The sequence below is a fragment of the Microcaecilia unicolor genome, chromosome 10 (assembly GCF_901765095.1).
Source record: "Microcaecilia unicolor chromosome 10, aMicUni1.1, whole genome shotgun sequence".
Taxonomy (NCBI): Eukaryota; Metazoa; Chordata; class Amphibia; order Gymnophiona; family Siphonopidae; genus Microcaecilia; species Microcaecilia unicolor.
The window spans coordinates 210188312-210213170 of NC_044040.1; the positions used below are offsets into that span (position 1 = coordinate 210188312).

General features: G+C 39.1%; 1 pseudogene; it reads left to right on the forward strand.

Annotated features, from left to right (window-relative positions):
• LOC115478383 overlaps positions 1–24859 on the forward strand; it is a 93795-nt pseudogene that overhangs the window by 50003 nt on the left and 18933 nt on the right.

The window sequence follows — 24859 nt, forward strand, 5'->3', positions numbered from 1 at the left end:
CCAAGCTGAACAGCCCTAGCCATTTCAGCCTTTCCTCATAGGGAAGTCATCCCTTCCTCTCTATCAATTTTTCTCACCTCATCTACTGTACATTTCTAATTCCACTAGATCTTTTTTGACATGCGATGGCCAGAATTGTACACAATATCAAGCTCTGGAACTCTTGCCGGAGGATGTGGTAACAGCAATTAGCGTATCTGGTTTTAAAAAGATTTGGACAAGTTCTTGAAGGAAAGAGTCCATAGTCTGGTTATTGAGATAGACATGAGGAAGCCACTGTTTGCCCTAGGAGTGGTAGCATGAAATGTTGCTACTCTTGGATTCCATAATCATGCTATTCTTGGGATTCTGCCAGGGGTGTAGCCAGACACCTAATTTTGGTGGCCTGGGCCCAAGATGGGTGGGCAAAAAGAACTCTGCCTTGTCCACAAGTGATTTGGTCTCTTCCTCTCTCAACTGCATGCCATATGATCTCTCAAACACCGCAGAAATGCATCAGAGGGAAGGCTGTGGGGCCACTGCAGGTGAAGATCTGCTATTTACAAGGTATGCAGGAGAGACAATTGTTGGGAGTTTGACTGGTGGGGCTTGAGGATCCCTGCCAGCCACATCATAGGTGTGTTGCTACTGGGTGGGCCTGAGCCCAAAGTGGGCTCACCCTTGGCTACGCCACTGGATCCTGCATGGAATGTTGCTAGTCTTTGGAATTCTGCCAGATACTTGTGACCTGGATTGGTCACTGTTGGAAACGGGATAATGGGCTAGATGGACCATTGATCTGACCCAGTATGGCTATTCTTATGTTCTTATGATTTCAATTCTCTAAGCATGGCAAACTTCCACACCATGATTCCTGCGCATACAAACATCTTAAACAGCTGAGGGTATATTATCTTAACTGTTGGCATGATGGGAAATTGCCAACCGATGTTTAATCATGGCTGACTATAACCTGCACAGAGTGGCAGGTGCAGCTCTCAACATCTTGCTGGGCAGACTGGATAGACAGTACAGGTCTTTATCGGCCATCATTTACTGTGTGTTATACTGGAGGAGTTCAATGAATGACATTTAAGAGGATGGCATTATTCATTTAGTTAGTTAGTTAGTAGGGTTTATTTACCGCCTTTTTTAAGGTATTCACTTGAGGTGGTGTACAATTTATTTATTTTTTTTATTTATTTATTATTGCATTTGTATCCCAAATTTTCCCACCTGTTTGAAGGCTTAATGTGGCTTACATTATGCCGTAGTGGCAATCGCCATTATCAGAATGAGAAATACGGAGTGGTATTGCATTAAAGTTCATAAGTGGCAGAGTACTTTAAGCAGGGGTTAGAGAGTTCATTTCCGGAATGAGAAATAAAGTGGTATTGCATTAAAGTTCAATGGTGACAGAGTAAATTAAGCAATCAAGTATCGAGGGTTCAGTTTTGTCCAGTTCTGGTATAAGTTTCGTTATCTAGAATTTAGGCTAGATCATTGTGGTACGCCTTTTTGAACAGGTTGGTTTTTAGTGATCAGACTGTTATGACTGTTGGAAGGGGTTGGGGGAACGGGCATGGGATAGGGAAGCCTTGTGGGGTCCTTATCCAGGTACGGGCAGCTCCTTGAAGTCACCTAGGTGCGCCAAAATTCAGCGGCAGTATCCAAATAACTAAGCAGACATAAGTTAAAACTAATTTTATGTGGTCCTTCTTGCCCAGCTCGTTATCTGGGTACCAGCATTAAAAATTGGCAGCACCCAGATACTTTCCGGGTCCACCTGACTCTGGACCCTGCCTCACCACAAGCCACAGTATCACGATATCCAGGCAACCTATCTCGTAAGTACTGCTAATATCCAGATCTGGCCCAATAAGAAGAAATCAAATAGTAGATGCTATTGGACAATTACAGCAGTGAAAACATTCAGTAACAATACAAAGTATGGCAATTGTATACTAGCATACAATGTCAACACAATATGTAATATGAACATTTCAATTGATAGTGTAGGGTATAAGCAAAGATGGAACATACAGATAGTGCAAGAGAGTTAAAGGAGTTAGAAGACAAGGTGACTAATTTAAAGAAGGTGCACATGAGGTCAGAGAGATGGTTAAATAATATCGTCAGCTAGGGTAGGAGGGATCAACATTTACTATAGTGTTCCTGATACTTTTCTTTTCACAGTTACTATTGAACGGAGCTATTTTTGCACGAATGTCACCGAACCAGAAGTCCAACCTGGTTGAACGAATTTCAAAAAATTGAAGTGAGTTCATTGTCGAGGACAGTAGCTAGCAAGGGGGGGGGGCGGTCCGCCCAGGTGCATGCAGCTGGGGGGGGGGGGGTGCTGCACGTCTGTCGGCCTCCGCTGGTTCTCTGCTCCCTCTGCCCCGAAGCAGGTTACTTCCTGTTCCGGGGCAGAGGGAGCAGGGAACGAGCGAAGCTGACAGGCGCGCGGCACCCCCCCCCCCCCAGCAGGTAAAAATGCACCTGGGGTGGGGGTGTCCTTTCGCCGGGGGTGGGGGGGTCACGCTGCACCCGGGGGGCACATTGGCTATCGCCCTGGGTTTCAGCAACCCTAGGAACGCCGCTGTCGAGGATGACATAAAAATAGCACATTCCTGTCATTCATTTGTGACTTTAATTAATGAAGCATAATCTAATTACAAGACATTTTCCTAAAGGTAGCTCATATCTGGTGGTACCGTCTTGATGTCCCCTTTAGCTTTTCCACACCGAGTTCTTATGTCTAATTTTCCTAACTATTCCTTTCTGCAGTTATTACTGTTGCTATGTGTGGATGATGTGCAAATGATTCTGGGGTAAGTAAAGATAAATATTAGGGATGTGCATGTCATTTAATGTTTTTGCCCCAAATGACAGGAAAAACCCTGCATTTAGGGTTATTTTTCCTGTGTCATAAATAGTGCACATTCTCCACCACCTCCCACGGGAGGTGGTGGAGATGAAAACGGTAACGGAATTCAAAAATGCGTGGGATAAACATAAAGGAATCCTGTTCAGAGGAATGGATCCTCAGAAGCTTAGCGGAGATTGGGTGGCAGCACCAGTGGTTGGGAGGCGGGGCTAGTATTGGGCAGACTTATACAGTCTGTGCCCTGAAAATGGTAGATAAAAATCAAGGTCAGGTATACACATAAAGTAGCACATATGAGTTTATCTTGTTGGACAGACTGGATGGACCTTACAGGTTCCTGTGTTGGCTGGCTTAAAGATGATGCCTGATCCCTCCCCTGTCCCTTCTATTGCTTATCCTCCCCTCCTCTTCTCCTTGTCCTTTACCTTTTCTTTAACCCTTTCGCTACCATGTGCCTATACTCTGACCCTGACCCTATCTCTTTCTAGGCCCCCTTTTCCTGCCCCTCCCTTCCTTCCCTTTTCCCGGCTGGCCTTCCGCCCATTTGTGTGCTGCATTCTCCGAATGGGCTCTGCCTTTTTCTTAGCGCACATGAGTTTATCTTGTTGGGCAGACTGGATGGACCGTAGTCTTTTTCTGCCGACAACCAGTGCCTTAGCGAGGTGCCTGACACCCGGGGCAGGTCGCCGCTGTGCACCCCCCCCCCCGGGTGCAGGGCATGGCACCCCCCCTTCTGGAGCGCACCCCCCCCCCCCAAAACGCACCCTACCTTGCAGCGGGGGGCAGGCGGGAGGGCGTAACAGGAAGTAACCTGTTCCAGGGCAGAAAGAGCAGAGAACCAGCGAGCCGACACCCCCCCCCCCAGCGCGTGCATCCGGGGTAGACCGCCCCACTGCCCCCCCTTCCTACGCCACTGCCATCAACTATTATGTTACTATGTAAAACAGCATGCACTATTTGCTAATAATAGATAATTGGGCTAAATTAATTTTATTAAACTAAGGGCCCTGTTTACTAAGGCACGATAGCATTTTTAACACACCTACAATTAGTATGTTCGCTAACCGTATAGGCACCTATAGGGATATGGTAGGTGCATACACAACGCGCATACTTGGTTAACGTGCGTTAAAAATGTTAACACGCCTATAACGCAGCTTAGTAAACAGGGCCCTTAATAAGATAAAACCATGCCTATATGGTTTAGTGATCTGGCAAAGGTCTATTCAATCAATATTACGTTGTCTTCAGGAGAATCTTTTAAATTTGAAGATAAATCAAGTATTGGGAATAATTTTGGATTCAAAATTGACTTCTGAATTTCAAATTAATGAACTTGTGAAGAAATTCTTTTTTAAATCTTCAACATTTAAGAGCTATAAGATCTTTTTTTGAGCTCTGATAGTTTCAGGACCAATGCTCAGGCTATATTAATTCCTCGTTTGGATTATTGCAACTCTTGGTATTGCTCGATAAACATCCAGGATATTTTTTTCAAAGTAGTCACTTGTGTGGTCAACCCTAGTGCCAGCCCAATATCGACCCAAATAAATCGTTGTTGTTTGGTAGCTGCACATACAGGAATATTCTATTGTGAATAACTAAATTGATAAGGTCTCATTTTTTGAACAGTTCACCAGTAAATGTCTCTTTAAGAATGTTTTATCTGAAAGTTATAATGACTAGTGGAGGTGTTGGATTTCAGGCATTGAAAGTGGCCCACGCTGGGATCTCTTTGTCCGAAAAGGAGGCATCGGTGGCTTCATCTTTTACTTCCAAATCCCCCAACATAACCTGTGTGGCCAAATTACTCAAGTAAGTTAAAATTAATTAAGAGCATCTGTAAGACACGTGTCAATAACTAATAAAAGCATCTTTACAAATGCTGAGATCTGAAATCAGTAGTGTAGAATTACAAAGGTAGAATGTGCAATACGTTACGGTTTGTATGTAGTATCAGTGAGTGAGTTTGCCATCACATTCAGAACCTTGGAGAAGAATTCGGTCACCATTTGTTAAATAATTCCCAAACCTGTCCTGGGGGGAACCTCTGCCAACTGGGTTTTCAGGATACCCTCAATGAATATTCATGAATTAGATTTACATGCAATAGAGACAGTGAATGCAGATCTAACACATGAATATCCATTGTGAATATCCTGAAAACCTGCCTGTCTGTGGTTGCCTTAGGACAGGTTTGGGAACCCACTGTTTTAAAGGTACATACTGTTCCTTTGGACTTGTATTTTTCCAGTTCTATCTCACATCATTTACTCTTGTTTCTCTGTATGGTTCCAATTGGCTTTTGATCCTAGTTTCGCTCACATCCTCACATAAGAAAAGAAAGGACTGGTCATACAGGAACAGACCAAAAGCCCATCTAGCCCATTTCCAATAGTGCCCTATCCACGTCACAAGTACCCGGCAGGATCCCAAAAAGTAGCAAGATTCCAGAATCCCAAAGACCAGCAAGATTCCATAATTCCAGAGTAGCAATACAGAACCCCAAAGAGTAGCAAGATTCCAGAATCCAAAAGAGTAGCAAGATTCCATATAGAATCCAAAGAGTAGCAAGATTCCATATAGAATCCCAAAGACTAGCAAGATTCCATACAGAACCCCAAAGAGTAGCAAGATTCCAGAATCCTAAAGAGTAGCTAGATTCCATATAGAACCCCAAAGAGTAGCAAGATTTCATAATTCCAGAGTAGCAATATTCCATACAGAATCCCAAAGAGTAGCAAGATTCCATAATTCCAGAATAGCAAAATTCCATACAGAGCCCCAAAGAGTAGCAAGATTCCAGAATCCCAAAGAGTAGCAAGATTCCATATAGAATCCCAAAGACTAGCAAGATTCCATAATTCCAGAGTAGCAAGATTCCATATAGAACCCCAAAGAGTAGCAAGATTCCAGAATCCAAAAGAGTAGCAAGATTCCATATAGAATCCCAAGACTAGCAAGATTCCATAATTCCAGAGTAGCAAGATTCCATACAGAACCCCAAAGAGTAGCAAGATTCCAGAATCCAAAAGAGTAGCAAGATTCCATATAGAATCCCAAAGACTAGCAAGATTCCATAATTCCAGAGTAGCAATATTCCATACAGAATCCCAAAGGGTAGCAAGATTCCATAATTCCAGAGTAGGAAGATTCCATACAGAACCCCAAAGAGTAGCAAGATTCCATGCTACTTAACCTCATGGATAAGTACTACCTTTCCCCAGGTCAACCTTACTAACTGTTTTAAAGACATTTTGGGTGCCAGTTCCCAGGTATTGTCTTCTGTCTTTATTCTACTGTATTTCTTCTTGGGTCTTCACTTCTCCATCTCCAATGACTTTTCACCCTTAGGTGAGAATTTATCAATGTGGGCTACCATTAAGACATGCTATTTTACTGCTAACCCCAGTTATTAGTAGCTAGATCTCATTGCATAAAACGGGACCTGTTAGTGGTACAATAACCTGTCTTAATGGTAACCCGCATTGATAACTACATCCCTTATTGTCTTCATAAATACTCCTACCTTAGCTGAGATCATATTTAACCATCTCTCTGACCTCATATGCACCTTTCTTTAAATTAGTCACCTTATTCCTAACTCCTCTTACTCTTACCTATCTATGTGGCCCTTTACTAAGCCGTAGGCGTGTACACGTGTTCTATGTGCTTCAGTTTTGAACTTTCACAGCCCGTGTGGCCTGGGTGGTAGTTTCATTTTTTATGTGTCTCTGCTACCCGCGCCAGGCAGTAATTTGCATTGTACGTATGCTGACAATTACTGCCCGGTTAACGAGTGAGACCTTACCGCTAAGTCAATGGGTGGTGGTAATGTCTCAGCCCACCCCCCCCCCCAAAAAAAAGGTCTGTTTTGCAGGTGCGCTGAAAAATGGACCTGTGCACGTCCAATGCATGCATCTAAACCAGTGCAGGCCATTTTTTGGCACACCTTAGTAAAAAGACCCCTGTATGTTCCATCTTTGCTTATACCCTACACTGTCTATTAAAATGTTCTATTATGTATTGTGTTGGCATTGTAAGTAGTATACAATCAGGCTTATTTTCGAAAAACAAGGGCGCCCATCTTCTGACACAAATTGGGAGATGGGCGACCTTCTCTCAGGGTCGCCCAAATCGGCATAATCGAAAGCCGATTTTGGGCGTCCTCAACTGCTTTCTGTCGTGGGGATGACCAAAGTTCCCGGGGGCGTGTTGGAGGTGTAGCGAAGGCAGGACTGGGGCTTGCTTAACACATGGGCGTCCTTGGCCGATAATGGAAAAAAGAAGTGCGTCCCTGGCGAACACTTGGCCGACTTTACTTGGTCCATTTTTTTTCATGACCAAGCCTCAAATAGGTGCCTGAACTGACCAGATGACCACTGGAGGGAATCGGGGATGACCTCCCCTTACTCCCCCAGTGGTCACCAACTCCCTCCCACCTTTAAAAAAAACTTAAAAATTTGTTTTTGCCAGCCTCTATGCCAGCCTTAAACATCATACCCAGCTCTCTGACAGCAGTATGCAGGTCCCTAGAGCAGTTTTAGTGGGTGCAGTACACTTCAGACAGATAGACCCAGGCCCAACCTCCCCTACCTGTTACACGTGGTGGTAAATGTGAGCCCTTCAAAAGCCACCCGAAAACCACTGTACCCACATGTAGGTGCCCCCTTCACCCCTTAGGGCTATGGTAGCGTTGTACAGTTGTGGGGAGTGGGTTTTTTGGGGGGCGGTTTGGGGGCTCAGCACACAAGGTAAGGGAGCTATGCACCTGAGAGCTTTTTCTGAAGTCCACTGCAGTGGCCCCCTAGGGTGCTCAGTTGGTGTCCTGGCATGTGAGGGGGACCAGTGCACTATGAATGCTGGCTCCTCCCATGACCAAATGGCTTGGATTTGGTCGTTTCTGAGATGGGCGTCCTCGGTTTCCATTATCGCCGAAAACCGGGGATGACCATCTCTAAGGACGACCTAAATGTTGGGATTTGGGCGTCTCCGACCGTATTATCGAAACGAGAGATGGACGCCCATCTTGTTTTGATAATACGGGTTACCCCGCCCCTTCGGCGGGCCATCCTTAGAGATGGTCGCCCTTAGAGATGGTCGTCCCCCTTCGATTATGCCCCTCCACGTCATTCTTTGTATTGTTTTTTGAATATTTTTACTGCTGTAATTGTCTATTGCTCATGTTTGAATTATTCCTATTGTACACCGCCTTGAGTGAATTCCTTCATAAAGGAGGTAATTAAATCCTAATAAATAAATAAATAAATAAATGTATGTTTTACATGCATTATCATGTGACATAACTTAATGCTGACACCTTTCTGACTATGCAGCACTGATTTTCCAATAAAGACAAACAGCCTTTACGCATGTATGCTAACCACTGTCCAACTTGTTGACCTGGTTAGAGTGAGAAGTGGTGATTGAAATAACCTGTACTGTATTGACAATTATCACAGCTGTTTGATTTTCTTGACAGGGATGGAAGGGCGGCCCTTGTAAGTTCATTCTGTATGTTTAAGTTCATCACGCTCTATTCCATGATTCAGTATTGCTCTTTCCTGCTACTTTACTGGGTAAGACTCTGAAAGGATTTTTATTTATTTGGATTTAGTTCACTCTTCAGTCAGTTGTAGCTCGAGGCAAGTTACATTCAGATACTCTAGGTATTTCCCTGTCTCTGGAGGGTTCAGAATCTAAAAAGGTGATCGAGAAAGAAAGGGCAAAAGGATTAACATTCAAAAGGTAAGAGCGATGTTGGAAAGTGGAGCAGGGGGAAGTAAGTGGTACTTGGGAAAGCTGAGTGAAGCAGAGAAAGTAGTCAGAATGGCAAAGAGGGGAGCTGAAGGAAAGATAACAAAGACACTGAAGTGAGGCAACAAGACATGTTTCAAGTACTTTTCTGCAAAGAGGCACGGAAGAGGCAGGACTGGGTGCAGGGAGCTTTTTAAAAATATGCCTTTTCTATTTTCTAGCAAGCCAAAATCCTAGGAGTGTATCATTTTCTTATCCAAGATTTTGTTGTTGTCATCCCAGCCTGTTTAACAAGTAAGAATCCATCTCTATGCAATTTGAATTTGTGGATTAAAATTTTTGTTAAATAATTAATTGTAAAATACTGTGGAGTAGGGTAAGTAACACAAGTCCATGGTATCTTGGTTGTTTATAGATATTGAAATGTACTTGTGTGTGTGTGTGTGTGTGGGGGGGGGGGGGGGTACACCAATATTTTCCCCTTTTCCTTTTTGGCAGCCAGCTTTGATTTTCCCCCATCTTAGTGTTTCTATCACTTCAAGACTAAGGACCAGAGGAACGCCTTTTCTGTAGTGCAATACTGCACATCACTTGCTGAATGGTAAAGGCCACCAAAGAGCAGCTCAGTTCTATCTTTGATAATACAGAAAACACAATACTTTGGGAGTATCTGAATGATAGCAGAACCATGTTTCAGAAGTAAAAGTAAATATAAATCACATTTATGACTTCTGTCATGACTTACAGAGCAAAGAGTTAACAAAAGACAAATCACATTAGTTATTTTTGCAAGATATTTTTAAATAACAACATTTTTGGGCTCATTTTCGAAAGAGAAGGGCGCCCATCTTTCGACACAAATCGGGAGATGGGCGCCCTTCTCCCAGGGTCACCCAAATCAGCATAATCGAAAGCCGATTTTGGGCGTCCGCAACTGCTTTCCGTCGTGGGGATGACCAAAGTTCCTGGGAGCGTGTCAGAAGCATAGCAAAGGCGGGACTGGGGCGTGCTTAACACATGGACGTCCTCGGCCGATAATGGAAAAAAGAAGGGTGTCCCTGATGAACACTTGGCCGACTTTACTTGGTCCTTTTTTTATGACCAAGCCACAAAAATGTGCCCTAAATGACCAGATGACCACCGGAGGGAATCGGGGATGACCTCCCCCTAATCCCCCAGTGGTCACTAACCCCCTCCCACCCTAAAAAAACTTTAAAAATATTTTTCCAGCCTCTATGTCAGCTTCAAATATCATACCCAGCTCCATGACAGCAGTATGCAGGTCCCTGGAGCAGTTTTAGAGGGTACTGCAGTGCACTTCAGGCAGGCGGACCCAGGCCCATCCCCCCCTACCTGTTAAACTTGTGGTGGTAAATGTGAGCCCTCCAAAACCCACCACAAACCCACTGTACCCACATCTAGGTACCCCCCTTCATCCCTAAGGGCTATGGTAGTGATGTACAGTTCCGGGGAGTGGGTTTTGGGGGGGGCTCAGCACACAAGGTAAGGGAGCTATGCACCTTGGAGCAATTTCTGAAGTCCACGTCAAGCTCCATCTCTGGCCGTCTTCAAATCTAAGCTAAAAGCCCACCTTTTTGATGCTGCTTTTAACTCCTAACCCTTATTCACTTGTTCAGTATCCTTATTTTATCATCCTCGCCTTAATATTCCCTTATCTCTTATTTGCCCTGTTTGTCTGTCCTAATTAGATTGTCGAGCAGGGACTGTCTCTTCATGTACAGTGCACAGCTCTGCGAACGTCTAGTAGCGCTATAGAAATGATAAGTAGTAGTAGGTTCTTACCGAGTGGCATCAGATCATCTAAAAGGTGGCATCATCTTACACAGCTACCCCTCTAGCGCTTCTATTTTCATTTCTCTGAAAAGATACCCAGACTGGCAACAGAGATATTTGATTGTGCATCACACAGCAGAATTTCACAGAAGAGATCTAAGAAGATAATGTAAAAAGAAGCCCAAACGTTTTGAGATCCACGAGCACCGCCGTGGGCAATAGCACATACCCAGCATTGTGAGCTGGCAAGGTGCAGTGAGGAAGAGTTGAGCCCTCATCCCTCAGTGTATGCTTTATGCTCCAGATTCTATGCAGTGCGCCTAGCGTTCTGCGCAGAAATCCAAGCGTATCCTGTAACAACATGTGTAAATTGATTGGCTTCACAAGTCAATCAGCGTTGTTAACAGCACTTAACAAGTAATAATGAGCACCAATGGACAATAATTAGAATTTATGCATGCAAATCACTAAGTGTATTCTGTAATACACTGCACCTAAATTTTAATGCACACAGGCAAAAAGGGGTGTGGTTATAGGTGGGGAAATGGGCATTTCGTGAGCGCACTGTTATAGAATATGGCCCTCTGTGCCTAAAACTACACGCTGGGATTTACGCCATGTTTTCGTTGATGTAATGGAGGCATATAGACTTAGGCACTAGGGTGTCAACTAAGCGTATTCTATATACTCTGCCTAAATCTATGCACCGCTTATAGAATACGCTTAGGCGAAAATGTTTTCCACACAAAAGTTTTAGGTGTCATATATAGAATCCCTATCTCTGCTCACTGCATCTGTAAATTACATAGGCCTGCATGCACGATATGAGTAATACTAGAGAAAAGATAATGAATTACAGCAAATTATACCAACTTATGCATTTCCCTAGATGTGAGCAGAGGCAGTTGTGTAAGAAAAAGTTTTCTTCTTTTGTTTTTCCAGTGACCTTGAATGGTGCTTATCCGAAGCTGGCGCCCTACAGACCCTTGGCACAGTTGGTTTCGCCCCCCTTGATGCTTTCTGTAATTCTTAATGTCTTCTTCAGTTTAGCGTGTCAGACATGCGGCTTTGTCCTGGTTCAACAGCAGCCCTGGTACTCCACTGAGAACTTTAGGTAAACTCAGTCACTGCCTTCTCATATGCCCAAATCAAGTCACACATTTGCATGAAATTGTACTGAAATGAGTCACTCAAGTGCAGATACAAAGCAGTGCAGATGGCAACTGGAAACCTAATTACTCTACCTACAACTTTTTTTTTTTAGTTACATTTGTACCCCGCGCTTTCCCACTCATGGCAGGCTCAATGCAGCTTACATATACAGGTACTTATTTGTACCTGGGGCAATGAAGGGTTAGGTGACTTGCCCAGAGTCACAAGGAGCTGCCTGTGCCTGCAGTGGGAATCAAACCCAGTTCCCCAGGACCAAAGTCCACCACTTTAACCACTAGGCCACTCAATGTGGCCACGCAGGCTTCTGTTTCTGTGAGTCTGATGTCCTGCACGTACGTGCAGGACATCAGACTCACAGAAACAGAAGCCTGCGCGGCCGCGTTGCTGATCTGCAAGGGCAGGCTTCTACATGGAATGTTGCTAGTGGAATAGCAAAAATAAAAAAGGTGGGAAAAAAAGGTCAGGCTATCCAAAGGATGGAACCAAATGTTTTTTATAAAAAAACAAAGTTTATTAATCCTTAAACGAATGAATGATATAATAATACACATTAAAATTGACTCGACACAAACGTTGTGTTTCGGCCAAAAGGCCTACATCAGGAGTCTATAAAACATAAACAAACGATAAATAAATGAGTAAATTAATAAAATTAAACATATAAGAATATTAAAATGAAAAATGTTAAAAATATTGAAATAAAAAATTAAAAGAATTAGACTGAAAGAGGAACGTATATAGATTGTCAAAAAATTATATATTATACAACACAGAATTATACTGAAAGGAGAACATATATAGATTATTAAAAACATATTATTGCCACAAATAAAATTATATAATCAATGCCACAAATAAAATAATAAATAAAATTATATAAATTGAAGCTTATTAAAAACTATACATTTAAATGACCTTTATAAGGAAAAAACATATATATAAATATATACATACATGGGAGTAAGAGGTAATATATTAAATGACTTTTGCAAAAAACAAATATATGTATATACCTACATGGGAATAAGAAATTAAGTGAAAAAAACTGACCTTATTAGTCAAATTGAGATTAAGATTGTAAATTCAAAAGTAATCTCGTAACGCAGCTAAAAGATTCCAAAGATCTGTAAGTAAGATCTTAGCAATGGTCTGTAGAAAACAAAGAAAATTTAGATGGAAAAATAAACCATATAGAAGTATGAGTAAACATTTATGAAAAATAATAGACATGTATGGCTATTAGGTAACACTAAACAGTCTTGATTAGACAAACGAAAAAACTTAATGAGACAAACGAAAAGAACGAAAAAAACGAAAAAAACTTTTTAATGTGACTTGCCTAATCGAACCTTTATAACACTGGTTCGGGATTAAAACATACAGTAACCCAAAATGTTATAAAAAAAGGTAGTTAAAACGTGGCAAAAATTATTATATAGAAATAGCCATTGGGACACACCGGATAATATAATTAGATAGAAAAAGAAAGAAAAAGAAAGTCTATGATCTGCCTATTGAACCGTTATGCAGACCTGCTCCGGGGTTGAAACATCCAGGAAGCTCAAACCATAACATTGGCTGCAAATACATTGAAAAAGAACCTCCATATTTTATGTTATAAAACTCCACATTATATAAGTGATAATAAAAAAATGTGTGGCAAAACGCGGCGGTGTGAAAGCCGCGAACCGCATGTATTAAAAAAGAGAAAAGAGCTCAAGTCACATACCTTAAGAAAGACCGTTATGTGAATGGACCGTCTGGCGTGGTGATCTCAAAGTAAATAATAAGGGAAAACCTAAATTCCATGGCAGTTTAAGTAACAAAAAAGGCGCGAAAAAAACTAGCAAGTCATGGATGACGCTGGTACCAGCTGATTGCTCTACAGTCATCCATACGTTTATCGTGCGTAAGAACGTCATTGCGTGAAGAAGTGAAATAAACGAAAGGAAAAAGATCGCTCTACAGTCATTCATGCGTCTATCGTACGTAAGAACGTCATTACGTGAAAAGGTGAAATAACCATACTATTTAGCCGTCCAAGCATCTCGCATGCGTGAGTTAGACAATGTAAGTCAATTGAATGGATGAAAATGCTGTGAAACATCATAGAAATAAATGTGAGAGAGATTAAATGAAATATATACATATATAACAAAGATAAAAATAAGGAAAAAGGGTGAATATATTTTTTGAATAAATGAATTTAGAATTAGTACTATGTCCCATGTATGTATAGAAATATGATAAAATCAATAAGGATAATAAATGCATAGGATGTTGTATAATATCAAAAACAATGGATGGCAAAATATAAATGATATCATGACAAACGTAATATGTGGCAAAATAAATGATATCATATAAAAGAAAGCATGATATACAATATGTGGCAAAATAAATGATATCATATAAAAGAAAGCATGATATACAATAAATATGTGGACACAAACATAAAAAATGTGCACAAGATAATAATTCAATTGTGGCTAAACAATATTGAATATGAAATGAAACCAAATGTTTGTACATTGTGTATAAATATTATAATTAGAAAAACTATAAATGAGAAAATAATAATAATATACCATATCTATATTTACATTAATAAAACATAGGCAATGACTGAATTAAAGAAGGTGTTCAAGCTAAAATTAGAGAGGTGTTCAGACTATAAAAATGGACGAAAGTCTATTCATTGTTTAGGCCATTGGGACTAAGGGTATTAAGATCATAGATTAATCTTTGTTCTTCCTGTAGTATAAGTTTATCAAGGTCACCTCCCCTCCATTTGTTATTAAATGTCTTAAACACAAGATACTTGATGTCTGCTATGGTATGATTAGTCGTATGCCAGTGTTGAACTAGAGGTGCAGATTGGATGTTCCTAGATATGCAGCTTCTATGTTCAATGATGCGTGTTTTAATGGATCTAACAGTTTTGCCCACGTATAACAAAGAGCATGGGCATTGAATGATATAAATAACCTGAGAAGTATTGCAATTTGAAGAATGTTTTAACACAAAAGATTTATTGGTGATAGGATGAATGAAACAAGTGGTCTCCATGCATAGGTCACATACACTACATCGTCCACATCTTCTATGTCCTAAATAGAGGCTATCTAAAGGATCCCTTATATCTGGCAAAGTAGAAGGGACTAAATATTCTTTTAAATTTCTGTTTCTTGAATATGCGATTACTAAATCTTTGTTATTGAAGCAATCAAGGCCCTCCAAGATATGCCAGTGTTTGCGTATAGATTTGGCAATGTGCTTAGATAAAAAAGAATACTTGAGTGTACATACAATATCTGGGTTCTTCTTTTGTCGGTTGGGTTGAAGCAGTTCTTCACGATTCTGGGCTAATGCTTTGGTATATCCAGCTTCAATATGTTTCTGAGGATACCCTCTAGCGAAAAATCGCTCATGTGGATGCAGCTTGTATATTGAATTCCTCAAAATCTGTGCAAATCCGGAAGACGGAGAAACTGACATAAGGGTAGATTACTTTTCAATTTGGGGTTATGATAGCTGGAATAATGCAGAAAAGTATTCCGGTCAGTAGGTTTCTTATATATGGTTGTGTTGAATAAATAATCATCTTTCCGAATAGTGAGGTCCAAAAATTGATCTGGTGATTATTGTAGTCAGACTTGAATTTGAGATTAGGGTCCTGGGCATTGATCCAGTCAAAAAAAGAAAGTAGAGTATCTTCACTTCCTTGCCATAGAATGAAATGTCATCTATGTATCGACGATAGATCTTAATATGTTCTTTGAATGGGTGTGATGTCAAATGTTGTTTTTCAAAATCTCCGACATAAAGATTGGCTATGTCGGGAGCCATACTTGAGCCCATGGCTGTGCCTTTAATTTGTTGATAAAAATTCCTTTCAAAACCAAAATAATTTTGTGTCAGTGCAATAGTTGCACATGTCAAAATCAAATGATTTGGAATGCGTCTGTGTGTAGATCTGTCTTGTAATGTATTTTCAATAATTCTGAGAGCCTCCAACTGCGGAATATTAGTGTATAATGATTCTATGTCCATGGTGACAAGTATAGTGTCTATAAGTGGACCCTCATAATCCTGCAAGATGTTTATCATATGAGTAGTATCTTGAATAAATGATGGTATTAACGGTACAAACGGTCTCAAGAAAATCAACAAATATGGACAAGGGTTCTAATATTGATCCATTGCCTGAAATAATTGGTCTCCCAGGAGGGTTAATGAGTGATTTATGTATTTTTGGCAATACATAGATGGTTGGAATAGTTGGGTGTAAGACTTGTAGAAAGTCCTTCTCTTTCTGTGTAATAAAACCCATCCTGGATGCAATATCGATAAGTTCTTTAATGTCCTTTTGTATGTCCATCGTGGGATCCTTATCCAGAGGCACATAAAACTCGCGATCATTCAATTGCCTCTTGATTTCATTAATGTAATCGGTCCTGTTAATGATCACAATTCCTCCACCTTTATCGGCGGGTTTGATGACAATGTCGTGATTGTTTGCTAATTCTCTGATAACCCGATGTTCAGTTGTACTGATGTTGTAGTGTCGTGGTTTTTTGTTCCTTTCAAATTTCTTAATATCTTTTTCTACGCATGAATGGAACGCTGTTATCAGAGGGTGTAATTGTCCTGGAGGCATCCATGTTGATGGTTTCTTGACCACCGATACATCCTGGTAAGGAGTGATGGATTTAGAAAATGTTTGTATGATTTGTAGTTTACGTTGGAATTTGAAAAGATCAACACGTGTGTTGAAAGCATTGTATCCAGCTGTGGGTACAAATGATAACCCTTTCTTAAGAATACTTTCTTCAACCTCTGATAAGTCATGACTGGATAAATTAAAAATGGGAGTAGATTCTTCTAATCTCGGTAGGGAAATCGATTGTTGGATTGATCCCTGTGTTGGTACCGCTGGAATGGACCGGGTCTTCCTCTTCCTCTTCCTCTTCCTCTTTGGAATGACCTGTTTTGAAACATTCTTTGTGGTGCAGGATTGGTATCCTTCTTCCATAGCTCTTCTAAAAAAAGATTAGTACGGGATACTGATTGAAATTCTTGTCGCTGTACTGGAGGGTGTCATGTGCTGACGAATGTCTGGAGTGACCCAGATGATGGGGACGGGAACAAGGACTACCTAAAGGGGAGGTATAAAGGTCACAAGAATCACTCCTAATCCGCTTATGTCTATGTTCAATTTGATGGTGTTCTATTGCTTCTGTAGATGGAATGTATCTAGTATTGTTTTGTGACCTTGGGGCATGAATGTTTTTAGACTTATTGTTGCTGGTAAAATATGGTTTAGCTTTGGAGAATGGATATACTGATTCCTTTTTATAATCCAACTCATCTCTTCTGAATTTGCTATTCTTAGTTTCTTTCGTGTCATTCCTAAATTTAGCTATTTTAATGTCTACATCTTTAATTATCTCATCAAAGTGAGGATCCTGAGAATGTAAAACATCTAATTTAGTGACAACGTATCTTTAAGGGCTTTACTCTTTGCCTGTGAAGCTTCTGCAATAAGGATCATAAGATCCAAACTACATTTATTTAAAATAGCACACCACTTGTTTAAAAGTCCTGATTGTCCAAAAACATGGTGGGTGCTTTTGAAATTCTCAGTCCTCTAGGAATACGCCTACTTTTACAATAATTGAGCATGGTAAAAAAATGCAATTCATTCCTGACAATATTCTTCTTGGTATTGACGATATCCAACCATTGTTGCATCAATGATATTTCTGGTGGTGAATAATGTTCCTCTTCCTGATCCAATTGTTGTAACAGTTGGTTTAAATGATCATCACTAAAACTTAAAACATTGGTCCAGCTTTGGAATGCCATGACAGAGTCCCGGTGCTATAGACTAAAGAGAATCCACATACAGTGGAGAACTCAATAGATCCCACGGGTAGTGAAAGGAAAAATAAAAAAGGTGGGAAAAAAGGTCAGGCTATCCAAAGGATGGAACCAAATGTTTTTTATAAAAAAACAAGTTTATTAATCCTTAAACGAATGAATGATATAATAATAGCACATTAAAATTGACTCGACACAAACGTTGTGTTTCGGCCAAAAGGCCTACATCAGGAGTCTATAAAACATAAACAAACGATAAATAAATGAGTAAATTAATAATAAATTAAACATATAAGAATATTAAAATGAAAATGTTAAAATATTGAAATAAAAATGTTAAAAGAATTAGACTGAAAGAGGAACGTATATAGATTGTCAAAAAATTATATATTATACAACACAGAATTATACTGAAAGGAGAACATATATAGATTATTAAAAACATATTATTGCCACAAATAAAATTATATAATCAATGCCACAAATAATAAATAAAATTATATAAATTTGAAGCTTATTAAAAACTATACATTTAAATGACCTTTATAAGGAAAAACATATATATAAATATATATACATACATGGGAGTAAGAGGTAATATATTAAATGACTTTTGCAAAAAAACAAATATATGTATATACCTACATGGGAATAAGAAATTAAGTGAAAAAACTGTAAATTCAAAAGTAATCTCGTAACGCAGCTAAAAGATTCCAAAGATCTGTAAGTAAGATCTTAGCAATGGTCTGTAGAAAACAGAAGCCAAAGAGGAAGAGGAAGAGGAAGAGGAAGACCCGGTCCATTCCAGCGGTACCAACCAGGGATCAATCCAACAATCGATTTCCCTACCGAGATTAGAAGAATCTACTCCCATTTTTAATTTATCCAGTCATGACTTATCAGAGGTTGAAGAAAGTATTCTTAAGAAAGGGTTATCATTTGTACCCACAGCTGGATACAATGCTTTCAACACACGTGTTGATCTTTTCAAATTCCAACGTAAACTACAAATCATACAAACATTTTCTAAATCCATCACTCCTTACCAGGATGTATCGGTGGTCAAGAAACCATCAACATGGATGCCTCCAGGACAATTACACCCTCTGATAACAGCGTTCCATTCATGCGTAGAAAAAGATATTAAGAAATTTGAAAGGAACAAAAAACCACGACACTACAACATCAGTACAACTGAACATCGGGTTATCAGAGAATTAGCAAACAATCACGACATTGTCATCAAACCCGCCGATAAAGGTGGAGGAATTGTGATCATTAACAGGACCGATTACATTAATGAAATCAAGAGGCAATTGAATGATCGCGAGTTTTATGTGCCTCTGGATAAGGATCCCACGATGGACATACAAAAGGACATTAAAGAACTTATCGATATTGCATCCAGGATGGGTTTTATTACACAGAAAGAGAAGGACTTTCTACAAGTCTTACACCCAACTATTCCAACCATCTATGTATTGCCAAAAATACATAAATCACTCATTAACCCTCCTGGGAGACCAATTATTTCAGGCAATGGATCAATATTAGAACCCTTGTCCATATTTGTTGATTTTTCTTGAGACCGTTTGTACCGTTAATACCATCATTTATTCAAGATACTACTCATATGATAAACATCTTGCAGGATTATGAGGGTCCACTTATAGACACTATACTTGTCACCATGGACATAGAATCATTATACACTAATATTCCGCAGTTGGAGGCTCTCAGAATTATTGAAAATACATTACAAGACAGATCTACACACAGACGCATTCCAAATCATTTGATTTTGACATGTGCAACTATTGCACTGACACAATTATTTTGGTTTTGAAAGGAATTTTTATCAACAAATTAAAGGCACAGCCATGGGCTCAAGTATGGCTCCCGACATAGCCAATCTTTATGTCGGAGATTTTGAAAAACAACATTTGACATCACACCCATTCAAAGAACATATTAAGATCTATCGTCGATACATAGATGACATTTCATTCTATGGCAAGGAAGTGAAGATACTCTACTTTCTTTTTTGACTGGATCAATGCCCAGGACCCTAATCTCAAATTCAAGTCTGACTACAATAATCACCAGATCAATTTTTTGGACCTCACTATTCGGAAAGATGATTATTTATTCAACACAACCATATATAAGAAACCTACTGACCGGAATACTTTTCTGCATTATTCCAGCTATCATAACCCCAAATTGAAAAGTAATCTACCCTTATGTCAGTTTCTCCGTCTTCGCCGGATTTGCACAGATTTTGAGGAATTCAATATACAAGCTGCATCCATGAGCAATAGATTTTCGCTAGAGGGTATCCTCAGAAACATATTGAAGCTGGATATACAAAGCATTAGCCCAGAATCGTGAAGAACTGCTTCAACCCAACCGACAAAAAAGAACCCAGATATTGTATGTACACTCAAGTATTCTTTTTTATCTAAGCACATTGCCAAATCTATACGCAAACACTGGCATATCTTGGAGGGCCTTGATTGCTTCAATAACAAAGATTTAGTAATCGCATATTCAAGAAACAGAAATTTAAAAGAATATTTAGTCCCTTCTACTTTGCCAGATATAAGGGATCCTTTAGATAGCCTCTATTTAGGACATAGAAGATGTGGACGATGTAGTGTATGTGACCTATGCATGGAGACCACTTGTTTCATTCATCCTATCACCAATAAATCTTTTGTGTTAAAACATTCTTCAAATTGCAATACTTCTCAGGTTATTTATATCATTCAATGCCCATGCTCTTTGTTATACGTGGGCAAAACTGTTAGATCCATTAAAACACGCATCATTGAACATAGAAGCTGCATATCTAGGAACATCCAATCTGCACCTCTAGTTCAACACTGGCATACGACTAATCATACCATAGCAGACATTAAGTATCTTGTGTTTAACATTTAATAACAAATGGAGGGGAGGTGACCTTGATAAACTTATACTACAGGAAGAACAAAGATTAATCTATGATCTTAATACCCTTAGTCCCAATGGCCTAAACATGAAATAGACTTTCATCCATTTTTATAGTCTGAACACCTCTCTAATTTTAGCTTGAACACCTTCTTTAATTCAGTCATTGCCTATGTTTTATTAATGTAAATATAGATATGGTATTATTATTATATTTTCTCATTTATATAGTTTTTAATTATAATATTTATACACAATGTACAACATTTGGTTTCATTTCATATTCAATATTGTTTAGCCACAATTGAATTATTATCTTGTGCACATTTTTTATGTTTGTGTCCACATATTTATTGTATATCATGCTTTCTTTTATATGATATCATTTATTTTGCCACATATTACGTTTGTCATGATATCATTTATATTTTGCCATCCATTGTTTTTGATATTATACAACATCCTATGCATTTATTATCCTTATGATTTATCATATTTCTATACATACATGGGACATAGTACTAATTCTAAATTCATTTATTCAAAAAATATATTCACCCTTTTTCCTTATTTTTATCTTTGTTATATATGTATATATTTCATTTAATCTCTCTCACATTTATTTCTATGATGTTTCACAGCATTTTCATCCATTCAATTGACTTACATTGTCTAACTCACGCATGCGAGATGCTTGGACGGCTAAATAGTGGTTATTTCACCTTTTCACGTAATGACGTTCTTACGTACGATAGACGCATGAATGACTGTAGAGCGATCTTTTTCCTTTCGTTTATTTCACTTCTTCACGCAATGACGTTCTTACGCACGATAAACGTATGGATGACTGTAGAGCAATCAGCTGGCACCAGCGTCATCCATGACTTGCTAGTTTTTTTCGCGCCTTTTTGTTACTTAAACTGCCATGGAATTTAGGTTTTCCCTTATTATTTACTTTGAGATCACCACGCCAGACGGTCCATTCACATAACGGTCTTCTTAAGGTATGTGACTTGAGCTCTTTTCTCTTTTTAATACATGCGGTTCGCGGCTTTCACACCGCCGTGTTTTGCCACACACTTTTTTTATTATCACTTATATAATGTGGAGTTTTATAACATAAAATATGGAGGTTCTTTTTCAATGTATTTGCAGCCAATGTTATGGTTTGAGCTTCCTGGTATGTTTCAACCCCGGAGCAGGTCTGCATAACGGTTCAATAGGCAGATCATAGACTTTCTTTTTCTTTCTTTTTCTATCTAATTATATTATCCGGTGTGTCCCAATGGCTATTTCTATATAATAATTTTTGCCACGTTTTAACTACCTTTATACATTTTGGGTTACTGTAATGTTTTAATCCCGAACCATGTTATAAAGGTTCGATTAGGCAAGTCACATTAAAAGTTTTTTTCGTTTTTTTCGTTCTTTTCGTTTGTCTCATTAAGTTTTTTCGTTTGTCTAATCAAGACTGTTTAGTGTTACCTAATAGCCATACATGTCTATTATTTTTCATAAATGTTTACTCATACTTCTATATGGTTTATTTTTCCATCTAAATTTTCTTTGTTTTCTACAGACCATTGCTAAGATCTTACTTACAGATCTTTGGAATCTTTTAGCTGCGTTACGAGATTACTTTTGAATTTACAATCTTAATCTCAATTTGACTAATAAGGTCAGTTTTTTTCACTTAATTTCTTATTCCCATGTAGGTATATACATATATTTGTTTTTTTGCAAAAGTCATTTAATATATTACCTCTTACTCCCATGTATGTATATATATTTATATATATGTTTTTTCCTTATAAAGGTCATTTAAATGTATAGTTTTTAATAAGCTTCAAATTTATATAATTTTATTTATTATTTTATTTGTGGCATTGATTATATAATTTTATTTGTGGCAATAATATGTTTTTAATAATCTATATATGTTCTCCTTTCAGTATAATTCTGTGTTGTATAATATATAATTTTTTGACAATCTATATACGTTCCTCTTTCAGTCTAATTCTTTTAACATTTTTTATTTCAATATTTTTAACATTTTTCATTTTAATATTCTTATATGTTTAATTTATTTATTAATTTACTCATTTATTTATCGTTTGTTTATGTTTTATAGACTCCTGATGTAGGCCTTTTGGCCGAAACACAACGTTTGTGTCGAGTCAATTTTAATGTGCTATTATTATATCATTCATTCGTTTAAGGATTAATAAACTTTGTTTTTATAAAAAACATTTGGTTCCATCCTTTGGATAGCCTGACCTTTTTTTCCACCTTTTTATTTTTCCTTTCACTACCCGTGGGATCTATTGAGTTCTCCACTGTATGTGGATTCTCTTTAGGCTAGTGGAATAGCAACATTAACATTCCATGTAGAATCTCAAATAGTAATAGTAGCAACATTCCATCTAGAATCTCCATAGTAGCAACATTCCATGTTGCTGTTACATTTGTACCCCACGCTTTCCCACTCATTGCAGGCTCAATGGGACTTACATATTATATACAGGTACTTATTTGTACCTGGGGCAATGGAGGGTTAGTGACTTGCCCAGAGTCACAAGGAGCTGCCTGTGCCTGCAGTGGGAATCGAACCCAGTTCCCCAGGACCAAAGTCCACCACCCTAACCACTAGGCCACTCCTCCACTGTTGCTACTATTTGAGATTCTACATGGAATGTTGCTATTCCACTAGAAGTCGGCCCTTGCAGATCACCAATGCGGCCGCGCAGGCTTCTGCTTCTGTGAGTCTGACATCCTGCACGTACATGCAGGACGTCAGACTCACAGAAACAGAAGCCTGCGCAGCCTTCTACATGAAATGTTGCTAGTGGAATAGCAACATTCCATGTAGAATCTCCAATAGTAGCAACATTCCATGTAGAATCTTAAGTAGAGGAGTGTGGTAGCCGTGTTAGTCCACTCTTAAGGTTATCAATAGAATCAAACAAATAAAACATGGAAAAGAAAATAAGATGATACCTTTTTTATTGGACATAACTTAATACATTTCTTGATTAGCTTTCGAAGGTTGCCCTTCTTCGTCAGATCGGAAATAAGCAAATGTGCTAGCTGACAGTGTATATAAGTGAAAACATTCAAGCATTACTATGACAGTCTGACAGGGTGGAGGGTGGGGGTGGGTAGGAGGTATGCATGGGGACATCAAAGCATATCATTGATATTCTAACAGGATGGGTGTGGATAGGTGAGGGGTGGGGTGATCAACAGAGAAATACAGTTTTATGGTTTATAATGGGCTAGGAACCCCAGACCCTTGTTAAGTCCTTTCTGTTGGGTGTTAAAATATTCAATCATTCTTTGAAGTCCATTAACCTAGCTGCAACTTCCTATGGGAAACTCCATTACTCAACATTATGCTTCCTTTGAAAAAATCCATTCAGCTTCCAGAGGAAAGGCCATTACCCTACATACAGCTCTCATTGAGAAACGCCACTGAACTGCTTGTAGCTTCCCACATTACATGCACTAGAGATGAGTTTTTATTGGAGAATGGCATAGATACCACATTAAAGTTTATTGTTTCAGCCACAATCCGAAAAAAGCCACAGCACGATGGCTAAAACGCTGATTCCACTTACCTTGGCATGGCAAGATCCAGACAGCTGCAACGAACATAATAAGGAGATGCAAAGCATGCAAAATACCTCATTATTATGCAAATCAAATGATGCAGCTTGTAGTGAACACTGCAAGATGCGTCATATTAAGGAAAATAACTGCTATGTTTTTTTATGGGCCAGGCGCATCTAAGTGACCATAATGGAAGAGTGCTTTCACCCTACCCCTGAAGACACCCTCTGAAATACTACTTCCCTAAGAACCTCCTCTCCCCTAGAGACCCTCCTCTAGATAACCCCCTCCCCATAGAAATCCCCCTCAAAAAGAGCTCTCCCCTGAAGATCTTCACCCTCCCTTTAAGCCCCTGGTTGTTTAGAGTAGGCCTGGCAGGAACGATCCACAGTCATTCTTATCCTTCCTAGTGAGAGCCCCTGAAATGTTCCAGTCCACTATAATCAGTCTTTGGTGCAGGAACTTCTAAAGCTAAGATCTGTCCTGTTAGATCTTGAGCTTAATTGGGTGAATCTTTTAAATATTAACCCCCATGTGATCCATGATTTACTGCTATAGTAACCTAAACGTTTTGTTGTGCAAAGAAATCTTGACGCTATGTGGTTCTTTTGTAGTGCGTGCAGCTTGATCAATGGAAGCCTTGCCAATTTCACAGACGCATCTATCGGCAGCAGTGTGGATGAACAATCAAAGAGCAAAGGTTATGCAAATTATGAAACAACCACACTATTTATACTAACAACGATCAACGATATCATCGTGGCATTCGTATTCTCCAAAGGAAAACCTTTCAGGCAACCCATATATACCAATTGTACGTAT